At 49.0% G+C, this 7,578-nt stretch overlaps 1 protein-coding gene across 1 annotated transcript in view; it reads left to right on the top strand.

Annotated features, from left to right (window-relative positions):
• MYLK4 (myosin light chain kinase family member 4) overlaps positions 1–7,578 on the top strand; it is a gene marked incomplete at both ends in the record, with an annotated part of 99,556 nt that overhangs the window by 4,470 nt on the left and 87,508 nt on the right. The gene's annotated exons all lie outside the window — the stretch shown is intronic.

Genomic DNA, 7,578 nt, shown 5'->3' with positions numbered 1-7,578 from the left:
GGGAAGAGCCCAGAGCTTGTAATTAAAGGGAAAGGGGTTCCCTTTTCTCCACATCCTCGCCAACACTTGTCATTTGCTGTTGGTAGCCATTCTGACAGGCGTGAGATAGTACCTCATTTTCGTTTTGCAGGAAGGTAAATATGTAAGGAAACTAAGGAAAGATACAGGCTAGTTTGTTATGTAGATTCCTCTGGGTTAAAAGGATTTGGAGTTGTTTCTGGCCTTTCTGGTAGAGAGGGGAATGGGGGTGGGCACCTTTACAATGTATGTCCTGCTGTTAAGTAAATTGGGAGAGAATAGAGAACTCTATCTGCTGCTTCTCAACTGCCTTCAATTCAAAATAACCCTTATACTAAAGTGGCATTTTGGTGTGGCCTATTCCACTGTCCTTTACGTTCTAAGGCTGCTCTCAAACCAGATTGTGAAGGAAAGTATTACTAAATATGGAAATGTAATATACATTATTTTAAACATTAATAGAAATATATTGACATTTGGTCATCATGAACACAAGCAAAATACGTTAAAGTGATGACAATAACTGAGACAATTGTGAAATTTGTTTTGAATGTCTTTTAATAAATGTAAGGCTTACATTTTTTTTCTTTAGAAATGATACATGCTTATTATGGAAAATCTACTCAGAGACCATCATTGTTAATATTTTAGCACCCCATTTCAGTCTTTTAAAATGTATTTAAATATTATACTGTGTACTTACATATATATATAAATATGATTCTTTGTTTTTATTGTTACCTAATATGTATTTTCAAAAATATATATACTACTAGTGCCCCGGTGCATGGATTCGTGCACATTGAAAGGAAATTGGGAGCCTGCATCCGCGTGCCCAGGGAGTTTCCACACTCCCTGAGCCGCTGGGAGGTTGTGTGGGGAGTCTGTCCTCCTCTCTGCAGCTTCCTGAAAAAATATTTCCAAATGTCCCTTCTGCGGCCAGGGTTGCGCCTTGCCAGCCGGGAGGTCCCCAGTGAACCTTGGGCGGTTCTGAATGCTTTCCACTGCTCAGAGCCAGGTAAGAGATGCTCGGAGGTGAACAATACAAAGTTGGGGATCTTGGAGGGAGGGGGTGCTCTCTCTTCCAGGCCCCGGCCCTTCAGATCCATCTCTCTGACTTTTACCCTGATTTTTAGTCGCTACCTTGTGGCCATTTTTATATTGCTGCCTCCCTCTGTAGCACTGGGGCAATCTGTAAGGGATGAGATTTTATCTGTATGCCCAAGGCAGAGTTCCAGAAGCCTGGCAGCGATATCAGGCTCATCCTGGTTACTCCGAGTGTCCGCGCTTCATCTGTTCCCCAGAGATTGTACCTGTAGGCTTGCCTCTCAGCAAGTTCTGGCTGAGCAGTAGGCGTCCCTGGGCCAGATACCAGGAGAGAGAGAGAGAGAGAGAGAGAGAGAGAGAGAGAGAGAGAGAGGGAGGGAGGAGGGGGAGGGGGAGGGGGAGGCGCAAGAGGGGCAGGGGGCGAGGTATCCATCCACACCACAGGAGATGCCATCTGTAGGCCTGCCCGCCTGCAGGACCACAGGAGATGCCATCTGTAGGCCTGCCTGCCTGCAGGAGCCACCGGGGATCTGTGGGGAACGTGGGAGCCCAGGATGCGATGGACTCCACTAAGGACACCCATGGGAGACCCGCTCATCAGATTGGGATTTTCTCACTTTTTCCAGGACTCTCTCTGGAGGGGAGGTGGGGACTAGTCCGGCTTGGAAGTGGCAGCTGAGAGTGGTAGGAAGTAAGGAGGGAGAGGTGGATCGCGGTCCCGGGTAAGGCGCGTTCTTAATATTTCAGTTCCACATCCGAAGGAACACGGCAATAGCTAAGGGGTGGAACAAGGCCCTGATGCCTGAGGGGGAGTTCCAGGGGGCCAGCGTCAGTATCAAGGTCATCCCAGCCATGCGCAAATGTTCCATGCTGCATTTGTTCGCAGTAGATTGTACCAGCAGAGTATAGAGGGGGTGATTTTTCCATGCAACTCCCAGCCCAAGTGTGGGGGTGCCTGAACGGAGCAGGTCAGGCCAGCACCTACCGGTGCCCTTCCACCCACCGGAGCTGACCAGCGCTCTGCAGAGGTCCAGGAGCGGGTATTTGGTGCCAGGTCGCGGACCTTTCCTGGAGATGGGGCCAGGTGGTAGGTGGAAGTTGCAAAGGGCTCGCCTGCAGACACGCGTGGGTGTTGGTCATTGGGCTGGACTTCACCAGCACTTGCTCTTGAGATGGGTGCCGGCCCAGGCAGTATGTTTGTGAAGCGCTTCTGTGGGTTTTTCCCGAGCCTGCATCCGGAGACCCAGAGGGCAATAGGTAAGGGGTGCAGTGCAGCCACAGGGTCTGAAGGGAGAGTTCCAGGGGCCGGCGAAGGCTGATCCGTGGTCATTCCGGCTACACCCCCACCACCCAGGCATTGGGACTGCAGTCTGTTTGCTGGAGATTGTGCCTGCCAGAGGCAGGAGAGGCTCCTGTGCCCTGCTTCTGGCTGAGTGGCTCTCCTGCCGTGGGAGCACACTGACCACCAGGGGGCAGCTCCTGCATTGAGGGTCTACCCCCTGGTGGTCAGTGCTCAACCAGCCATTGGGTCTTTCTGGTGTTACGCTGGCTTTTTATATATATATATATATTGACCTGGTGCACGAAATTCATGCACATTAAAAGGGAATTAATTAGAGGAAATATTTTAATATTGCATTTGCCCTTTCTCTATAATACAAGTGTCCGAGATGAAAGAAAATTAGTAAAATGTATAATGAAAATCTTCCTCCTGTCAGAGTCGGGCGCACCACGGGAACCAAAATCAAGTCCCCACCCACACACGTGCGCCTCAAAATCGTACGAGACCCAGACCCAGCCGGCCCCACACCCATTGGGCTAGATCCAGACCTGGCTGGCCCCACCCCCGTCAAGCCCTGCTGGGCGGGGGGCGCAGCCTAAGGTTCCTCAGCCTGGCGCTGAGGCAGGGGGTATTGCCTGAGGTTCCCTGTCAAGCCCCACCAGGTGGGGGCGCAGCCTCAGGTCCCCTGCCCTGGCCCAGCACCACGCAGCCTCAGGTCCCTGCTGATTGCTCATTAAGGCTCGTTACAGGAACTGGGCTTCCACTGTGGGCACAGCCATCTTGTGTTATGGGATCCCCGCCTCTGCTGTGGGCACAGCCATCTTGATATGGCATGACAGTCAATTTGCATATTCCCTCTTTATTAGATAGGATGAGGTCAAAATGGCACTAGGCTTGGACTTCAAGAATCTGGGTTTGAGTTGGCTACAAAGAGACCTTGGGCAAGATTCTTAACTCTTTAGGCTCAGTTTCTAAATCTAAAAAAGGAAATTAAATGACCTTATAAATGCAAATGTTTTTTGGTATAGTGCCCTTGATTATCATTTTATTTGCAAATCCTAGCTCATTTTGCCTATAGTTCACAGTTCCCTCCACTAGATGGTGATGGTAGAAAAAAAAAAAAGAATAAATCATACCAGCTTTTCTAACCAAATTTAAACTTCCTTTTAAAATGAGCAAATACAAATAAACTTAAACTCCATTATAAGGTCACAGGAAATTAGGTCAATGTAAAGCTGTAAAACCTACTTAAATTTTCTCCTTTAATACCTCACTGCTTAATTGTTTTCAGCTGACCTTGGCAGTTTGCTTTGGGTGGTGTAACCATCTTCTCTGTTGTCCTTCCCTAGACTCAGAATAGAGATGATGTATTCAGTGGGAGTCTCAATAAGCCCTTTGTTCAGTGGCTACAATAAAAGTCTCAGCCTGGCTTCAATGCTTAAGTGCAGATATGTGGCAGTTAGATAGGCGGTTAGATAGACATGAGTTGAGTCGAGCAAGGTATAGAAAATCACCAGGGTAGAAAGCCCCAGGTACATAGCAATGAGTAAAACTGGGCTGGGACCTTGCTCCCAGGGTGACATTTCCTACCCTAGCATATCAATGGTCATGTGGTTTAGATGCCCCTGACCTTTCATATCACTGGCCATGCAGTTCGGACCCTCCCCTGATCTTTCCTCCCCTGGTATGTTGCTAGTCCTGGGGGTTGGAACCCCTTAGACGGGAAAGAACAAGGGGCCAAGAGAATTAAGCCCCCAGGACAATGCCCCACTTCCCCAGGCATGATTTCCTTACCTTTCACATGCATCTAGGCCTCAGTTGTGTTTCAGGTGCAGGCCCAGAAAAGCAACAAAACCAGACAAGTGAAGGCATGGCTGACCTCAGGACCAGCTGCAATGCCTAATGAGCCCCCTGATGCTGACTAATCAACAGAGATCCTGACCCTGAAAGAGCACATTTGGAAAGCTGATGAATATTCTATTGGGATCCTCCCCTGAGACCTACAAATAAATACCCTCAAGAGGAAGGACCCTGTGTAGCCCTCTCTATGGAGCTCACCCACACCTTTCCCCAGGCATGTTTTCGTTGCCTCTCTTTCTCCTAAGCTCTAAGGGCCCTCTCTTGCCTTGTAACTTGTTTCCTGAGCCCATTTCTTCTAAGGCTCATTTCTTCTACCTCTGTGACATTAAAAATAAACTTTCTCTAGTTTGAGTCTTGGCTCTGAATTCATTCTTAGGACTCAAGTACCCAGGTTGTTGAACTGAGGTCCCGTCTACCTCCACTAGTCTAACACCTGATGCCAACGGGTATATAATTTCTCCTGGGATTATCAAACTTCCAGGCATCATCTTGTACCCTCATATTCATACCCAAGGTATGTTGGAATATATTGGACAATTTGAGTCCAGTTAGTCCCACCATAATGCACATCCCTGACATGTTTAGTCACCATCGTAAAAGTTAGCCCTATGGTCATCTGTTCTTCCTGCTTTGTGACTTCTCTCTCCTAACCCAACCTCCTGCTCCTTTCTCTTCCTGACTTTCCCCGGTGTCCTTTGGAATCTGTGGCACATTATTCTAGTAAACTGTATACATTTCCTTGTTATTGTAATAAGACCTTTCAATTGTTCTATTTTCTTACTGGTTTTATTGGTTTAAAAGAAATGCATTGATTTTTATTAATATACACTAATAAAAGAGATACATGCTAATTGACCATCCCTCTGCTATGCCCACCAGCCAATCAGGAGTTAGTATGCAAATTAACCCAACAAAGATGGGGGCGGCCATGGAGCTGGAGCGAGCAGGAGGCTTGGATTGCCCCTGGCAATGGAGGAAGACAAGCTTCCCACCCACCCTGGCCGCCGCTGAAGGAGTGGCTGGTGGCCTGGGTTTCCGGGTGCGACCCAGGCTTCCAGCCCACCCTGGCCACTACTCAAGGAGTGGCTGGGGGCCTGGGTCACCAGGGGGCGTAGCCAGCCTGCAAATAGCCATCAGCCCCTCACCCAGGCTGGCCAGGCACCCCAGCAGTAACCCCCACCCTGAAGGAGGTGTGGCCAGCTTGAAAACAGCCCTCAGCTCCTCACCCAGGCTGGCCACGCCCCCCCCAGTGGGGACCCTCACCCCATGGGGGTGTGCCCAGCCTGCAAACCACCACAGGCCCCTCACCCAGGCCACCCCATGCCCCAAGGGAACCCCCACCCTGATCAGGGACACCCTTCAGGGCAAACCAGCCGGCCCCCACCCATGCATCAGGCCTCTATCTATACTAATAAAAGGGTAATATGATAATTAGACTGGGAGACCTTCCGGACGTTCTTCTGGACAAAGTCATGGTGGCGGAACCGAGGTAGAGGTGGTTAGAGGCCAAGAGGGGAGGGCAGTTGTGGGTGATCAGACCCGTGTGGGGGGCCATTGGAGGTGATCAGGCCGGCGGTGGGGGGCAGTTGGGGGTGAGCGGGCCATCAGTGGGGGTCATTTGGGGGTGATCAAGCCAGCAGGGGGGCAGTTTGGAGTAAGCAGGCCAGCAGGGGGGCAGTTGGGAGCAAGCAAGCTGGCAGGGGGGGCAGTTGGAGGTGATCAGGCTGGCAGGGGGCAGTTGGGGGCGAGCAGGCAGGCAGGCAGGTGAGCGGTTAGGAGCCAGCAGTCTCGGATTGTGAGAGAGATGTCCGACTGCCGGTTTAGGCCCGATCCCTGTAAACTGGCAGTAAGACATCCTTTGAGGGGTCCCATATTGGAGAGGGTGCAGGCCGGGCTGAGGGACACCCCCCCACCTCGTGCACAAATTTCGTGCACCTGGCCACTAGTCTTTTAATATTTCACCTTTTTGGGAACACTTTTAATAGTTTTAGGTGATTTTCAATTGATACCTGTTGTATAAAAAGAACATATCTGAACTTTTCTCTGGTTCTTGACACAGAGTTAAAAACCCTTGGAATTTCCTGAGTAATAGAAGAGTCTTTATTATGCCAATGAGGTTACTCCTAGTTAGTCCCTGGATAGCTTCAGAATGGGGACTGATCACCAGAAAGAACAACCACATAATTAGAGGGTTAGAACATCAGGCCAGCCATCTCTGGGGAGTAGAAGAGGGGGTTGGAGTTTGAGTTCCATCACATATCCAGTGATTTAACCAATCTGCCTACTTAGTGAAACCCCAAGCACTAAGCTCAGTGAAGCTTCTTGGTTGGTGAACACATGTGTGAATGGAGGGTGATGAGCCTTGTCTTCAGGGGAGAGGGCTTGGCAGCTCTGTGTCTGGGACCCTCCCAGATGTTATGTGTATCCATTATTTAAAAACTAATCATAACTAGTGTGCTTTTAGTGACTTCTGTGATTAATTACAGTGAATTACCAAACTTTAGGAGATTGTAGGAACCCCCAAATTTGTAGCCAGTGGATCAGGAATGCATCTGGTCCCTAAGACTTGAGGCTGGTGTCTGATGTGAGGGTAGTCTTATGAGGGACTTTTCCCTTAGTCTGTGAAGTATGACACAAACTTCAGTTAGTTAATGTCAGACATGAATTGAGTTGTTCTCACACTTGGTGTCAGAACACTTTTGTCTCTTCCTCTTCAATTCCTTTATTATTTTTGCCAGGGCTGACCAGCAGCCCCTGAACAACGGATGAACAAATTACTCTGACACAGTTTCACTATGGGGGAGAGGACTAAGGGACGGCCTGGCTGAAGAAGCCAGGCAGCCTCAATTGCCTGCCTCGTTGGGCTTTTATTGGAATTTTTTATCTTTAGATACAATCAGTAGGGTGAGTAATCTTGGGAGGACACAAGTGTTTACATTGTCCCCTAGGCAAGGGCATCCAAGAATTAAGCATAAGGATTCCAGTAAACACCCAGGGGTCTTCATGTGCACAGACTTGTTTGGAAAGGTCAAGGAATAATTAGGGGCACCGCCTTCAACACTCCCCTAAGTCTCCCCTAAGTCAGAATTCTGATAAACAGGGCAGGCGGCCATCCACACACTTCCCTTTTATCAGAATATCCTCCTTACAACTTTCCAACCAAGTCCTGAGTGCTCCCAACATCTTCCCCTTTTTTATTTTGCTGAATGTAGAAAATGTAGAAGACAGAAGGAGGTGAACTTTCTGCTTTGGAATGTCAGGGTCCGCAAAGCACATTTACTGCTCCAGTTCTGATTTTACAGACTATCAGAAAAACAAAAAGAGCAATGGTTAGTTATCTGGAATGCATGGAGTGTTAGTATGCTCCAATA

The sequence above is a fragment of the Cnephaeus nilssonii genome (assembly GCF_951640355.1).
Source record: "Cnephaeus nilssonii genome assembly, chromosome: 7".
Taxonomy (NCBI): Eukaryota; Metazoa; Chordata; class Mammalia; order Chiroptera; family Vespertilionidae; genus Cnephaeus; species Cnephaeus nilssonii.
Note: the sequence above shows the minus strand (reverse complement) of the source record. Positions and strands in the feature narration are given on the sequence as shown.